This window comes from Thermobia domestica, chromosome 9 (assembly GCF_964235325.1).
Source record: "Thermobia domestica chromosome 9, izTheDome1.hap1.1, whole genome shotgun sequence".
Classification (NCBI taxonomy): domain Eukaryota; kingdom Metazoa; phylum Arthropoda; class Insecta; order Zygentoma; family Lepismatidae; genus Thermobia; species Thermobia domestica.
This window is the reverse complement of record NC_137462.1, coordinates 269,767,740-269,783,067: the sequence shown is the minus strand read 5'-3', so window position 1 is coordinate 269,783,067 and position 15,328 is coordinate 269,767,740. Positions and strand designations below refer to the sequence as shown.

The 15,328-nt window shown below is 38.4% G+C and overlaps 1 non-coding gene across 1 annotated transcript; it reads right to left on the bottom strand.

Annotated features, from left to right (window-relative positions):
* Positions 1-287: 287 nt before the first annotated feature.
* On the bottom strand, positions 288-359 carry TRNAR-CCG (transfer RNA arginine (anticodon CCG)). The gene has a single exon. It is a non-coding gene; the product is annotated as a tRNA-Arg (tRNA).
* Positions 360-15,328: the final 14,969 nt, after the last annotated feature.

Genomic DNA, 15,328 nt, shown 5'->3' with positions numbered 1-15,328 from the left:
AAAATATCCGAATTCAAGAAACGTTCGAACCAGTACTTAAACTTCAACAATGTTTTCATAATTTTATTCTGAATAAAATGCGTGTGGAGAAGGGGACAAGAAGACGGGTCCAAAAATTAAAAAAAAATGAGATCTTTGAGTTTTACGTCCCACGATTATGCCGATTAGGCAAAAGGAGACGGTGATTATGGGAAATGAATGAAATGGTGGAATGAAGAAAGTGGGAGGAAACGGGAGAACCTCGAGAAAACCCACGAGCACGGTGTTTGTCCACCACAAAGTCCACACGGCGCGAGCTGGGATCGAACCAGGGACCCCACGCACCGGAGGTGAGCGCTCTACCACTGAGCCACCGCGCCCCCCCAAAAAAATTAAGTAAAGAAAAAGTATCCTAGAAGCTCCTCAATTTAGGGAGAAGAAATTCGGTGTATTAACTCGTCATTATCCTCCTGACTCCTCATTATAAATAAGCTAAAATATATCGTACAGTTTTCCAAAATTCCGCTTTAACGGGGGAAGGGGACAATTTCTAAATGCTTTCCCTCCATTTTGAAATCGATGTCTGCCTCGTCAGTACGGAAAAATGACTGAATCGTTTGAAATGAATTTTGAAATATAATTATAGTGATCGCAAGGATTCGTGAAGCTTGGGCTCTACACCAGTCACAGAACTGCTTTGCATCACGTATGATGCTTCGAAAGAATTCGACACAATTCGTGGAGCTTCCTTCAGAACTCACAATTGAGAAAACATGAAACAACTCAAATGCACCAATAATGTTGCCAAACTTAGAGAACATGACGAATGGGCGAAAAAACTTTGATAACATGGTGAATGGGCGAAAAAAATTAGAGAACATGGAGAATGGGCGAAAAAACTTAGAGAGCATGATGAATGGGCGAAAAAATAGAGAACATGACGAATGGGCGAAAAAATAGAGAACATGGCGAATGGGCGAAAAAACTTAGAGAACATGGCGAATGGTTGAAAACACTTAGAGAACATGGCGAATGGTTGTTAAAACTTAGAGAACATGGCGAATGGTTGAAAAAACTTAGAAAACATGGCGAATGGGTGAAAACACTTAGAGAACATGGCGAATGGGCGAAAAAACTTAGAAAACATGGCGAATGGGCGAAAAAAAACTTAGAGAACATGGCGAATGGTCGAAAAACTTAGAGAACATGGCGAATGGTCGAAAAAACTTAGAGAACATGGCGAATGGTCGAAAACAACTTAGAGAACGTGGCGAATGGGCGAAAAGACTTAGAGCACATGGCGAAAAATCTTAGAGAACATGGCGAATGGGCGAAAACTTAAAGAACTAACGATTAATCGAATTAAACGGTAACATTAGCAAAAATATAAAACAACAACAAAAATAAACAAAACAAAACTTGGCGGCAATCGGACAGCAATGTACTCCCAAGAGAGTTTGTCCGTAAAAGGCGAGAAACGAGACTGGCAAAATTTTATGCAAGGATGTTGACAAGCAAGACACACCTTCTTGTCTTATTGGATGCTGAAATTGGAGGTCTAGGTCACGCTTCACGCTTGGTTGCGATTACTTTTTTTTTTTTTTTTTTTTTTACCTATAGCACTGTTTTAGAGCCGTTTTTCTTTTCGTGTCACTTCTATTAAAATTCACACTCTATCGTTATTATTATTACTATGCTAAAAATAGACTATCTCACGAGTTTCCCATGTTAGAAAAAATAAACTTGGTATATAAACTCCTTACAAAGAAGTAGATACTTGCCCTAGCATTCCAAAAAATTATATTTCTAAAGGAGGAAATTTCTATATATTTTTAACTTAACATAAAAATGACATCGATTTTGTCTCACGGAAACAGAAATTAACTTATGAAAACAATTTTTGAATGTATTTAGAACTGCTCTTGAACCGGGTTTTTATGTCACTTTCATTGAAATGCGAATCTTAAAGTAGGAGGAGTATGCGAATCTTAAAATGTACGCCAAAAATCTCACAAACCTTTCATGTTAAGGAATTGACATTTGGTATATAAACTTCTTATTAAAAACATGTGGTCATGTTTTCCATTAAAAAAAAAATGATTCTAAGTGGGACAGTAAAGGAGGATTTCTATAATTTTTTCGACCTTGTCGGTCGCATAATAATCAGGAAACGTTTCAAAAGGGCGCTCATTAAGTTCATGTCTAGAGATGCCGAGAAAGCTTGTCCGCCATTGAAGTTAGGATGTATTGAAAAGTGATTTATTCTCCATCGCCAGAATACTACTATATAAGAAATATATAGGGTCCAGTAAAAAGAGCAACAGGTTCTGCATTGAGGAAAAAATCGCTTGGCCAACCTTGTTGAAGTCCGGAACGCTGGAGATTGCTGGACGGACGCTCTCACACGTGCCACACTTTGCGGCGTTGTTACGGTCCGAGGTCGGCCAGGCAATTTTTTCTCAGTGTAGGACCTGTTGTTTTAGATTTAATACCCAAACTTGAATAGTTTTTCTATCCGGAACAAAATCACGTCGGCCAAATCCACACCGAACGTGAAATGCCCGCTGAGAAGTACGAATATACTCCTCCAGAACAAACGGACGATGCTCACCGCGCCACGCCATTACGACTACTGAAAATGGCACGTATTACCAGCGTTGCCAACCTCGGAGAACAAAATTATCGATTTTCGTCCTTAAAATTATCGTATATTACAAAAGAGTATCGTATATTCGTTATAGGCGTGATAATTGTATAAACAAGTATAATACTACTAATAATAGCAATAATATATAATAAACTTACCTAGTAATCTTCAGTTTCGAACTCCACATCGGTGTCACTATCCTTAACATACCTAATTACGCAAAGTAATTACGCGATACGTAATTTCACTTGCCACAGAACGATTCTAACTTCTTTGTTTTTCACATCCAAAGAAAGGCGCTAACATTCACGTGAGCGATTAATAGAGCCATCTATCATGAACAAACCCAGACAGCAATTTAAACTTGCTGCAAGTTGCCACAAACTTGCTGTTGCAAGGTAAATTAGCTTGCCGCAAGCTATACTATGCAAGCCAATTAGCTTGCTTTAAGCTTGTGGCAAGCTAGTTAGTTACATCTGGGCAAGGTTTGGGGCAAGCTTGTCTTCACAAGTTAAACACAAGTCAAATTATCTCAAACGCAAGCCAATTATAAGCGTATTCTCATCAATGGCAAGCTTTAATAAGCTTATTGCAAGCGAAACACACGCCAAAGAAGTTATATGGAATCTTGCACTAAGCGAATTTACATAAAACAGTATGAAATCAGTATAATTTAACCGTCTGACTAAATCTATGCAACAATATATTGTCCCCTCACCTCCCCAATTATTGAAGCACATGCACAACCATGAAAACACCCAAGTCTCCCATCCGCTTCTGCAAAACATCAAAATAAGCATAATTGTTTCAGTTTAGTTGTGACGCGCCGTTGCTTCTTGCAAATATCTAACATGTTGCTATATTAGCCGCGAGTACTTGAAATTTCTACCTTTTTATATAAAAACGCAGAAAAATGTTTATACTTTAAACACAGCGTTCAGATAAAGTTTATAGTAAACTTTAAGTTAAACTTGAAGTTTATATTAAAATATATGCAACAGTTATGTATTCTTTCGCGAAATAAGTAGGCTCAAATCTGCTGCCATCTATGTTCACATTTATGCTTTATACATAAATACTACAATTCGTTATGCCTCATAGTTACCGAAATATGAGGAAATAAAGAGCGATATTATAGGTACGTGGGACTAGAGTACTAGAGTACTAGACGGAACAATTAAAAAAAATAATTAAGTTTGTCCTTTATTCAAGCTGAATGCTAACAAGACACTAACAACGCGAACACTACCTTATCGCCGAAAGTAAGGAGGCCAGCGTCACGTGGATTTTGAGAACAACTGAAAATCGAACGCGCGCTGGCTTTTTACTTCAATCTAAAGAAAAGCGTCTCGCAAGCGAAGCGTGGGTTGCCCGCACTACGGCTTGCGCTAAGCAGAAATAAGCTTTTGTGTATAAGCCAAAGCGAAATAAAATCAAATAAAAGCGATAGGCAAGCTTGCGGCAAGCAAACATGCTGTCTGGGAATATTGCCACCTCCACGTAAATGTGATGGATGCAGGGTTACCAATTCTCAAATCGTTATTGATTTATTTTGGCGAGAATGACTGTTAAAAATGTGTGTTTTATAATTCTTTATTGCACACCTACAATTTATTTGCACATTCAAAAACTGCTAAAAAGTGTATGTTCTAAAATTATCGTATATTCACCTATTATCGCAAAGGCATTATCGTATATCGTATTAAGGCTTAAATTATCGTATATCACGATAAATTATCGTATGGTTGGCAACCGTGCGTATTACTGCTATCGATCGATACCCCATCCGCCCCCGTATCCCCATCACAACCCACACAGCGTCCTCTTCAAATAGGGAGATCTTTTGCCGAACCCTGTACTAAAATAATTGTAACAGTTCCTTAGGGTATTATTAGTTGAGAAATATACTTATTTCACGTTATTGCATTTGAACGATGGGTTTATCCAATACAGGGTGGTCCAAAAGTTGGTATACAGTACCATACAGATCAGCTCATTGCATTTTATATCATTTCTTCTTATCCATCAGGTAGACTTAGTTTCTTTATTATTTATTCTTAATGTATTTTTACTTAAATCTTAAGAGACCTCATCCCGGCGAAATTAAAATACCGCTAAATTTACAGTAATTATGTTATATCTTCAAATATATAAGAAATAATCGAAATGTGGAACAATACCGCCCTAGACAATATCATTTTACATGAGATACCGTTATCACGACTCACTTATCTGCTTTCGATTTCAATCCATTTTGAAAATCGGCATTTATTTTCATGTTTCTAAATGGCTGAAAGCGGAAAGCCACTAGAGGACTTGTGATAACGGTACCTCACGCAAAATGATATTGTCTAAGACGCTCTTGTTCCACATTTCAATTATCTTTTATCTATTTGAAGATATCACATAATTACTGTAAAATTAGTGGTATTTTAATTTCGCCGGAATGAGGCCTCTTAAGCTCGGAAGTCCCGAAGCAAATAAACCTATAAACTCGAATGTTACACATGATCAATGCAGAGGTGTATACCCTACTTTTGGACCATTCTTTATTTGAAACCTGCATACCACAGCATTGTCGAAATTCAAATAGGCGTTGTGGATGTAGGTTGTCTGTGGTGACGCTTCTTGTCAGTATTTCTATTTCCGTTATTCCATAAGGCGCATGACTTCTTGAGCTCCCTGTGTCTTCCTAACGAAAGTTATTTCCTTTCTTTGGTTCTTGAAGAATGAAGACGCATGTCGTTGATTACATGAAGAATGCTGGGCAGCACGAGTTCTCATGTATGTATTATACGACCTATGTCCTTGAGTAGCGCTTTTTCCTCGTTTATTGCGGTTAGCGAATCCGACTTAGAAGGGGAATCGTCGTGCCAAGAGGGGAGGGAGAAAAAGGAAAAAAAGGAAGTTGGAAATCCCACAATATTATCGTTGCAAAAGCACTTTTCTGCTTTACCGTTGACGAAAAGCAAATGAATCGTCATTTGTCACTTCGCTTCTATTTGTAAAAGATAACTTTTCGTTTACTTTCTATTCAGATATTAATCGTAAGAATCAAATCCGTGATGGATGATCTTTTCCGGCGGAAGATGTAAGAATATATTCTGTTTACAATGAACTCTCGATCTTTGACGATTTTCATTTGACGATTTGACGACTTTCAACATTAGCGCTTTTATTTTTTCTTCTTTTTTAACTTCTTGTTTCTTTTTCTTTTCTTTCTTTTTTTTTGACAAAATGGTTGACAAAAAACTTCAATCACATAGAGAGGTAATTTAATACGGAAAAACAAAAGCAGCTGACTGATTAACTTGTGAAGAAGTAAACCAACAATTTTGTAATTAAGAAAATGTACTGTTTACTTTACAGTTTACTAAGTTATAATTGTATGTGTAGGCCCCTACTGTAAACAAAAAAAAAAAAAAAAAACACAACAAAAAAAATTAAAAAATTAAAAAGCATTTTCGACTTGATTTTTATCCTTTTTCTCGCCCATCTTGGGGACTATCGGGAAGAAACGTCTATTTTGTGGAACCTTGAATAAGGAGTTGAGAAGAAGACATAAAATCTACGTGTGAAGTATTGTACACTCCGCATAAAAAAAAATTGCGACACCTAACGCCGTCCAGTTAGGCCACCCAATATACACCTTCTTATCCCATAATCGTGTCAGGTAGAGACTCCCTCTCTCTCCTCCTTTCTTCTCTCCCATACTAAAATTAGCTAACAACATTAGCGCAATTCTGATTTCAAACTACACATGTATTAGTTTCGATAAAATGAAATAACAAAACGGAGACGAAACAAGATTCATAAGTTGATGTAGGGAAAAACTGGAACACACACAATAAAAAATTGAAACCAATGGATTTCTTACTAAATTTAAAATTCCACATTTTATCTGTTCTTCCTTTTCTTTTTCTTCTTCTCTTGCCTTCTCTCTCTCTCTCTCTCTCTCTCTCTGCCTCATTTCTGAAGCTCTGTGTAATAGACATCCATCTTGTTTCGTCTCCGTTTTGTCATTTCATTTCATCGATACTAATACATGTGTAGTTTGAAATTAAAGAGATTGCCTCCCGTATAATGCTGTACCACCCCACTGCGAACAATAATGATATTGATATATGTTGTAGCGCGATGAATTCTGCGTAAGTTAATACCAAATGTAAGTACGATGACCATCTGGATCATACCTAAAAATCGGTTTGAATTAACATGGCGGTCTATGGAAGGAGCGAAAAAAAGTAGGTTTTTTACGATATTAGGTACGTGAACATCGGAAATGTTTAACAAAAAACTAAAAATAAGAAACTATGGACAAAGAGCTTTCTGAAAATGTATATCTTATTATCTGGAGAGAATCACGTGACATGAAAATCGGTAGCCGAGAAAATGTATATATACAGTTGTTTCTTTTTTTAATATTTACATATTTTTTTATAGTTGCATGACTTTTTTGGAGTTTTTTTTATTTTATTTCTTTTTTGGATTTTTGTATTTTATGTTTTTTTTGATTTTCGTATTTTATGTTTTTTTTATTTTCGTAGTTTATTTACTTTCGTGTGGATTGTTTTATTTTTTGTCGTTTTTTTGTTTGTTTTTCTTTATCTACACTATTTACATCCTAGGTTCATCGTCAGGTTCGTATGGTGGCATTGCACTTCCGTCGAAGTGCCTATTTAGGAGGTCTGAAGGAGCGTGTATCGTTTCGTCAGTCTATAGTACACGAGATACCATATTACTGCCGTAACATGTGCGCAGCAACCTGCAGTTCTTGCACCGTTGTTGCACGTACAGTAGTGTGCTTTGATGGCTTTGTTTCCATCTAAGTACAAGTCACACAGAATGTACAGCATGTACTGCTTACTGCTCGAATGACGCTATTGCATTTTACCTCTTACAAGCATTGGAATTACTGGCATATGTTCGGCATTGTCAGGATGATGATTATCTTTTACTATCGAGAACTCATATTCTCCATTGAACGCGTGGTCGAAGTAGTATGACTTGGCTAGACTTTTGATGTATGTCGACCCTAGTTCGTTCATGTCTCGTTCACTCAACTCTGGGAATTCTGGTATTTCATCAGCTGTCATCTTTTGGAACGCTGCTCTCACTTTGTCCATCGGCTGAACTAACGGAGCTAGCCAGTTGCATTCATTGATCAAGCTGAGTAGCTTCTGAGCCGCCTGAGCTTCGTTCTTTCTGTATCTTCTCTTACCGTACGTGTTGTGCATGGCGGCTACAACTGTCGTGTCTCTAAGTAGACTTCGTACCATTCTACTCCTTAACTGTTTAGCCAAGTACTTATATTTTTTAAGGTCTTCATTCGTGTTTTCGATTACCCAACGGACAGCTGTGCATTCTCTTGATTTATTTGCCTGAATGTCATCCAACTGTTTATTTCCTTGGTGAGATACGGGTATTTTAACTACAAATCCCTTTTCTTCAAGCTCATTTGCTACATGGGAGAATCCTCGGTCTAGTACGAACACATCACCTGTTTTGTACAACATCTTGAATCAGGTTTGATTCATTATCATGCGGAGAACTGCTCCATCTGACGAGTTTCCATCCCAGAAGTCATCATCCGATTTTCCTAGTACGGACTGTATGTATCCGTTCGGAGCACATACCATCATTGGCTTTAAACAGTTTCGCTTTTTATGTTTAGAGTATGACATTCTTTGATATCGAAAATTGAGGCTCTTATTCAAGTACAAGTACGTACCATCCCACACCGTTATTATCGATTCATCGTTAGTTCCGTACAATGAATTTGCGAAGATTGATTGGTTATTTTTGAGATTAGCTCGAAGAGCATCTGCATCTTCTTGTGTTTCTATTTTTACACTGATATTTTTTGAACGAACTTCATCCACATTGACTGACGAGCATTCTGAATACATCTATATACACGAGTCTTATCCATTTTATATCTTTAGGATTCACCAGTGTACAGCATTGTCAGATATACTCCAAGCTCTATCTTATTGCATTTTGATTGTCTAACTAAGTCATCAAACTGAGCTTTAGTTCTACCTGTAGCTAGTGACATTTCCACATCTGACCTTTTTGAGAAGGGATCGTTTGCCTTCTCATGTACTGAACTACCGATTCTTAGTCCTGTGATGAGGTTTACCCATTCATTTGCTGGCAGCTCTGAGTCCTCACTGATCTTGTGTTGAACCACTTTTCCAAGTGCTTCTTGCTTGAAGTTGTCATCTTTTTGGAAGTGATCACGATAGAACCTTACCGATAGGAACGACTATGGCCTTCTCAACCATCACTTGGGTTATTGCCTCTTTTGTCACGTTTCGTAGCGGTTTTCCCTTACACCCTAGTAAGCACTTCGATTTCGTCTTTGATGTTCTAGAGAATGATAGCTTTACAGTTTTCTCTTCTTCCTTTTCATCCGCACTAACCACATCGTCACTATTCCAATATGTGTCCGATCCAGTGCCTGACTCCGAACTGGGTTCTATTTCCGAACCTGGACTTGAACCTGATTTGGAAGCTGATCTCGATCGGTTTCGAACATTGTCTCTTCTATACATTTTCATAGCACACGAATTACAGAACCACTGTCTATTCAAAATTCGTTTTTGTGCAAGTTATACCTTATCGATACGTTTATTACAATTAGCACAATGGATGATGATGGCACGATCGTTGACCGCGAAGCTTCCTCGGTGCCTTCCGGATGTGCGGAGTTTAACCTCTGTCGATGATAGCGACTCATGGTCGCGCGCCGACGGAACTGCTCCGAGCGGCCACGCCCATGCTCCATGTTCTGCACGTGTGCCACGGCAGGAAGTTAGTCTCGTTAAATGCTCAATCGTTACTCATCGATGCATAATGGCCCTGCCTTGAGCGAGTAGTTACTCGTACATTTTTGGACCGGATACTTCGTATCCGATCCGGGTTGACCTTGGTCCGCTGACCTCGGTCGGGGGGGGGGGAGACCATTTTTACGTGTCTACAACACAGCCAACTGAGCCAAGCTCACTCACCAAATATTTGTATATTCTCTATAGTTCTTATACTGCCTCAGTGTATAAGTTCTATAGAAAATATACATTGGGGTGCTGCCTATGGCAAGTGAGGCAATCTCTTTCGTTCTTGTGTTAGCTAATTTTAGTATGGGAGAGAAGAAAGGAGGAGAGAGAGGGAGTCTCTTTACCAGGCACGATTATGGGATAAGAAGGTGTATATTGGGTGGCCTAGGTGCACGGCGTTAGCTGTCGCAATTTTTTTGATGCGGAGTGTACTGTATAGGGCAGAAACATGGACATCATGCATAAGTGTTGAAAAATAACTGGAAGCTTCGGAAACTTGGGTGTGGAGAAGAACTGAGAAAATCGGTCAGCGGAAAACAAATGACAGGATGTTAGAAATTGTGGGATAGAAAATAACAATTTTAGATATTATTGAGAAAAGGAAGATAAACTAGTTGGAACATTAGCTAAGAAGGAACTGTATCATAACAAACGTGCTATAGTGCTGCCAAAATGTCTTGAGCCGTGGCAAAAATGTGAACTAAACTCACAACCTCGACACACCTGCATGTTGAGCCAATAAGGGTTCAGCTGTTACTAAGCAAGACAGCAATAGCGAAAGGGAGTGGAATTCCTTCACCAGATAGCAGCACTTGGAATGAAAGACTAGGTATCAAGTCAATGGTGTATCTTTAGAAGGTATGGTGGCAGGAAAGAAAGGGAGGGGACGAAGGAGGCTACAATTGACTTACGATATTAAAACTGAAAAATCGTACGTGAAAACGAAGATATTAGCTGGACACCTTGCAGCATGGGTGCTCCTCAGTTGCGGCAAGTAACCGCCAATAATGGCTGAATACATATGATGATGATGAGTACGGAGTATCTGAAGTTGCGACGGTACCTAACTCCGCTGTAATCTTAAGTTTGCTGTGTTTTCGAGGAACCATTGGAAGGGGGAGGGGGAAATACCTTATATCGAATTGGAGAATTTCAGCGCAGGAACACTTTTCAAGGTCTTTAAATTAAACTTCCCAGCACGATGACGCGAAGGGTTTAAGCCCGTCACCTGGCGTTCTGAAATTGAGTTTGTGTAGTCAGCACTTCGCTAGTTTCATACATTTTTACTGTGTTACTTGGTTGGAGTCCATAAACTCTTTCTAAGTTCCGTAAATGTCCTTAACGATATTGGATGAATGTCGCTCCATCATCACCCAGTTTTCCAGTTCAAGCATCAAACTTGGCACTGCTCATCCATGATTATTGTCTCAGGAAGTACTATCAATGCAGCTTAGTGTTTTCCAGGAGACCAGAAATTTCTCGTCTCAAAAGCGAGGCGAGAAGCACATTTTCAAATTCGAGACAAAAAGAGAAGTATCCTAAAAATTCTCTTCTTGTCTTAACTCTCGAAAAAATATTTTGAAATAAAAAAATTCTCTGAAGACTAGATATAGGAGGGTTGCTCGAAAAGTTTCTGCAAACCATTACTTACATTGTCGCAAGTGTTTTGATATTATAACATCCGGAAGAATCACCTTTCTATGTTTAAATTTTCTTTATTTAAACCTATTCTATTATTGTAAACAGCTATTTGGAGAATTGCCTCAGAAACTGCTGCTCTAGATGCGTCAACAGCTGCTTTCGTAACAGCACAATTATATAGCAGACATATGCCTATCATGTTCCCCCAAGTACATGGGAATGTGACCAGTATGTGCCTTATGTAACTATGAGAGAAAATCACATGGATGGCAAGTGATAGTCACAGTCTATGTCCGCCCCTAGGCACATGTCTGACATGTACCTGGGGAATTTACCTAGTATGTTATGTTCTTCCCCATACCGTAAGCGAAAAATTGCTTCCCCAAAATATGTTAAATCGCCTTTATGCGTAATTTGTTTACATTAAGGTGTCTAAAAATACTTTAAAAAGTGAAAAAAGTGGGTTGCTCAGGGATGGGTACGAACCACCAACCCTTTGATTACTACACGCGTGCTCATCCAACTTTTTTTTTTAAGAAAAAGATCAACCGATCATATCTCAATTTCCTGAGCAACCCTCGTATACAAGGCCTCTTTGACCGTTACCATATTCGACAGGGGCACGAACACACACATATCCAGGACAGTTAAAATTCTGACCTTGCTCTTCAGAGGGATTCGAACCCCCAGTGGATTGCGCCTCATGATCCAAAGCCGAACACCCGAGACCACTCGGCTATTGCCATCGGCATAACTCGGCCACGAAGGCTCTCGTAACACTGTATATTCGACGATAACCGTTTGGGATCAAATAGCCCTAACAGCACAAGATGAGCTAGACATGTGCCATTTAGGTGTCCCAGCTTCTTTTTAGGTACCCGACACTTGGCACATATGATATTCATGTGCTAAGTATGTACTTCACCTATTTACAGTTTTAGGTACTTGTTACATCTAATTGATGTTTGCAACTATGTACCACAAATATAGCATTTATATACCTGGCTCAGTTTCGCACTCTAACAGTCATTTGTTTTTATGTCGTCACTTCGGACATATATCTGTCATGTTCTAGGTACGTCCTTTAGGTACAGTACATATTGTTTCAGATATCCTAACAGAACAAGATGTGCTAGGCATTCGCCATTTAGGTATTCTAAATTCATCTCCCACATTTGATGCATTTGTTGCTTCTTTTTCTAATCGATTGTATACTAGAAGCAATAAAAGCATCAACTTTATTAGATGGCAACTGTCGCCGATCATTTGAAAGTGATGGAAGAACCATGAAATAAAGTAAAGACACTTGTCTTGTTATAAAATTACATGGCGAGCAGATTTCATCTGATCCCAAACGGTTATCGTCGAATATATGCGGTTAAAGGAGCACTCTGATTAGCCGAATACAAAAGACCACAACAATTTATCCCTCTACAAGCGACCTTGTGTCCGTCGCCTCCGTGGGCAAATCAGTAGAGCACGCGGCTAGTAATCCCAAGGTTGGTAGTTCGCGCCCACCCTGGAGTACCTTTATTTATTTTTTTTTTTTTACTTATTTAAAGTGGTTTTTAGACTCACCTTAATGTGAACACATTATGAATATAGGCGATTTAACATATTTTGGGGGAGTAATTTTGTGGTTCATTGATGTTTACGACATGGGGAACATACTAGGCACGTTCCCCAGGTACATGTCAGGCATGTTCCTACGGGCGGACATAAACTGTGACTATCGCTTGCCAACTATGAGATTTCTTTCTCAGAAGTATATAAGGCACATACTGGACACATCCCTATGTACCTGAGGGAACATGATAGGCATATGCCTGCTATGTAATTGTGCTGTTAGGGATGTATTAGATAGGTGATCGCAATTCAGTGAGCACTCACTGTAAACATTTTTTCTTACCTATATCTTAATCAGAGGCGGCTCACAAGGAAAAAATGTAAGGTTTTCGCTTGAAACTAGAAGAAAACTTTCTTAATGTACTAATTACTGTATACAACAATTAATATACATTAGATAACCTATATTCCCTTAATTTACAAGCTTTAAAACTTATTTACATATGTCTTTCCCTCAGGTGCGCCTTTGCTCTTAACAGTACTGACAGTCGTCAGCAAAAATTTGATGTTAAACATAATTTTTTAAAAATGGAACTAATCTCTATAATAAGAGATTGAAGAGCGACGTTAGTGCCTTTCGACAAGAGCGCCGATCCTGGAAGGGGGGCCCAAAGCAAATGTGGGCCTCAATTGTATTTATGAATATACAATATTTGGAATAATTTGAATGCAATTCGTCTTAAAATCCTCATATATATGCCATCTGCATCTGAATGCCCCCCCCCCCCTCCAAATTTACAGAGAAATCGGCACCCTTGCCTTTCCAGCTCACTAGATTGGTCTGCAAGCTACTTACAACAATATAATCAAGAACAGTTTGTTTATTTTGCAGAAAATTAAAGAAATAACGTTAAAAAAAAAAAAGAGTTCTTTTGAAACAAGAATGGATTGAAATCGTAAATAATAGTGTTCGTGTTTCATGTGGCCAGAAAGATTTTACACCGTAAATTCCACGCATTTCATACGTTCTTTTAAATGCATTGGCAGGATGAATAACACACACGTGACAGTTTGGCATGACTCGGAACAGAAGAATTGCAGAAAAAAATGAAAAACAATAACTACAAACGCATAGCCTGTCTTAAGTTAGCCCTGGCTTCGTCCAAGCTATGAAACATCCGCAAGCTGGAAGGTAGAGGAAAATATATACACAGAGTCTTCTACAGCATACAACTTTTAAAAGAAAGATTAAAAAAAAAAAGTATATTTGAGTTTGTGCGTATCACTTGCTGAGCCATGGGAGATCTACACATGACCTTGGTTAGCATTGCACGAATCGTGCCGGTCAACATAAGCCGCGACGTGACGAACCGAGTTAAAATTGAAGCTCCGCCCAATCGCCGAGAAGCAGGTTTCATCCGTCCCCTTCCGCCGCCCTTCTTGTCATTTTCAACATCTCCGTTCCTTACGTGCAAAAATCAACACATCATTGTTTTGCATACTTGATACACACACGTGTGATAGAGAAGTCAATCGCCGAGCGTGTACAGGAGGAAAAAAAAAAATGACACATGTAAACATGCGCTCTAGTGATCTCTATAAAATATCCTTTGAACATACAGGACATGAGCTGACATTCTTTGCTTTCATTGCGCGATGTTGTATTATTAAAAAGTATAGATTATACAAAGACTTTTTGAACTTCACCTTCAGAAGGAAGTATCCACACGAAAGGCCCTCTTCCGTTTTGTTTCAATGTTGCAAACTCATAACATTGAAATTTACAGATAGGCCTATAATAAAAAAAATCTATAGCAATTGTTAATTTCTAAAACATCAAGGGCGCCGATTCCAGGGGGCCGCTCCCCCCAAAGCTCATGTGGGCCCCCACATTGTATTTATAAATATACAATATTTGACATAATTTGTCTTAAAATCCTCATATATGCCTTCTGTATCTGAATGCCCCCCCCCCAATTTACAGAGAAATTGGCGCCCTTGTAAAACATGCCCATTTTTAATCGACTTGTGATACTGTTTCCCAGGGGCGTCATTTCAGACTTCGCTTGGGGGGGGGCAAGAGCACTTCCGACATAAGATTTTCACGTTTTGTAGTAGTATATTAGTAGACAATCGATTAAAGTATATGTATTCCTCAAACTCTGGGGGGGATTTCCCCCTCCTGCCCTCCTAAATGACGCCCCTGCTGTTTCCCCTTTTTGCTTCCTATCAAGACGCAACTATTTAAAATTGCACTTCTCATTCGTTATACATGTATCAGAAAATAAAGCTATTTCCTGTTAATGCCCAGTTTCCTCCCGCCATAATAATAATAATAATAATAATAATAATAATAATAATAATAATAATAATAATAATAATAATAATAATAATAATAATAATAATAATAATAGTAATAATAATAATAATAATAATAATAATAATAATAATAATAATAATATAAATGCAAAGTAAATTTATCAAAGTTTTTGTGTAACATTGCCTCAATGTCGGTCATATGGAAAACCTGGGTTCGATTCCCGGCGGGAGCTAATATTGATTCGGATTCCACGTTAATCAGTAGGTCCACGTCTCATATAGCCTCGCTGCTGAACGGAACGTTAAACTCAAAATCAAATCAACTCAATGTGGGTCA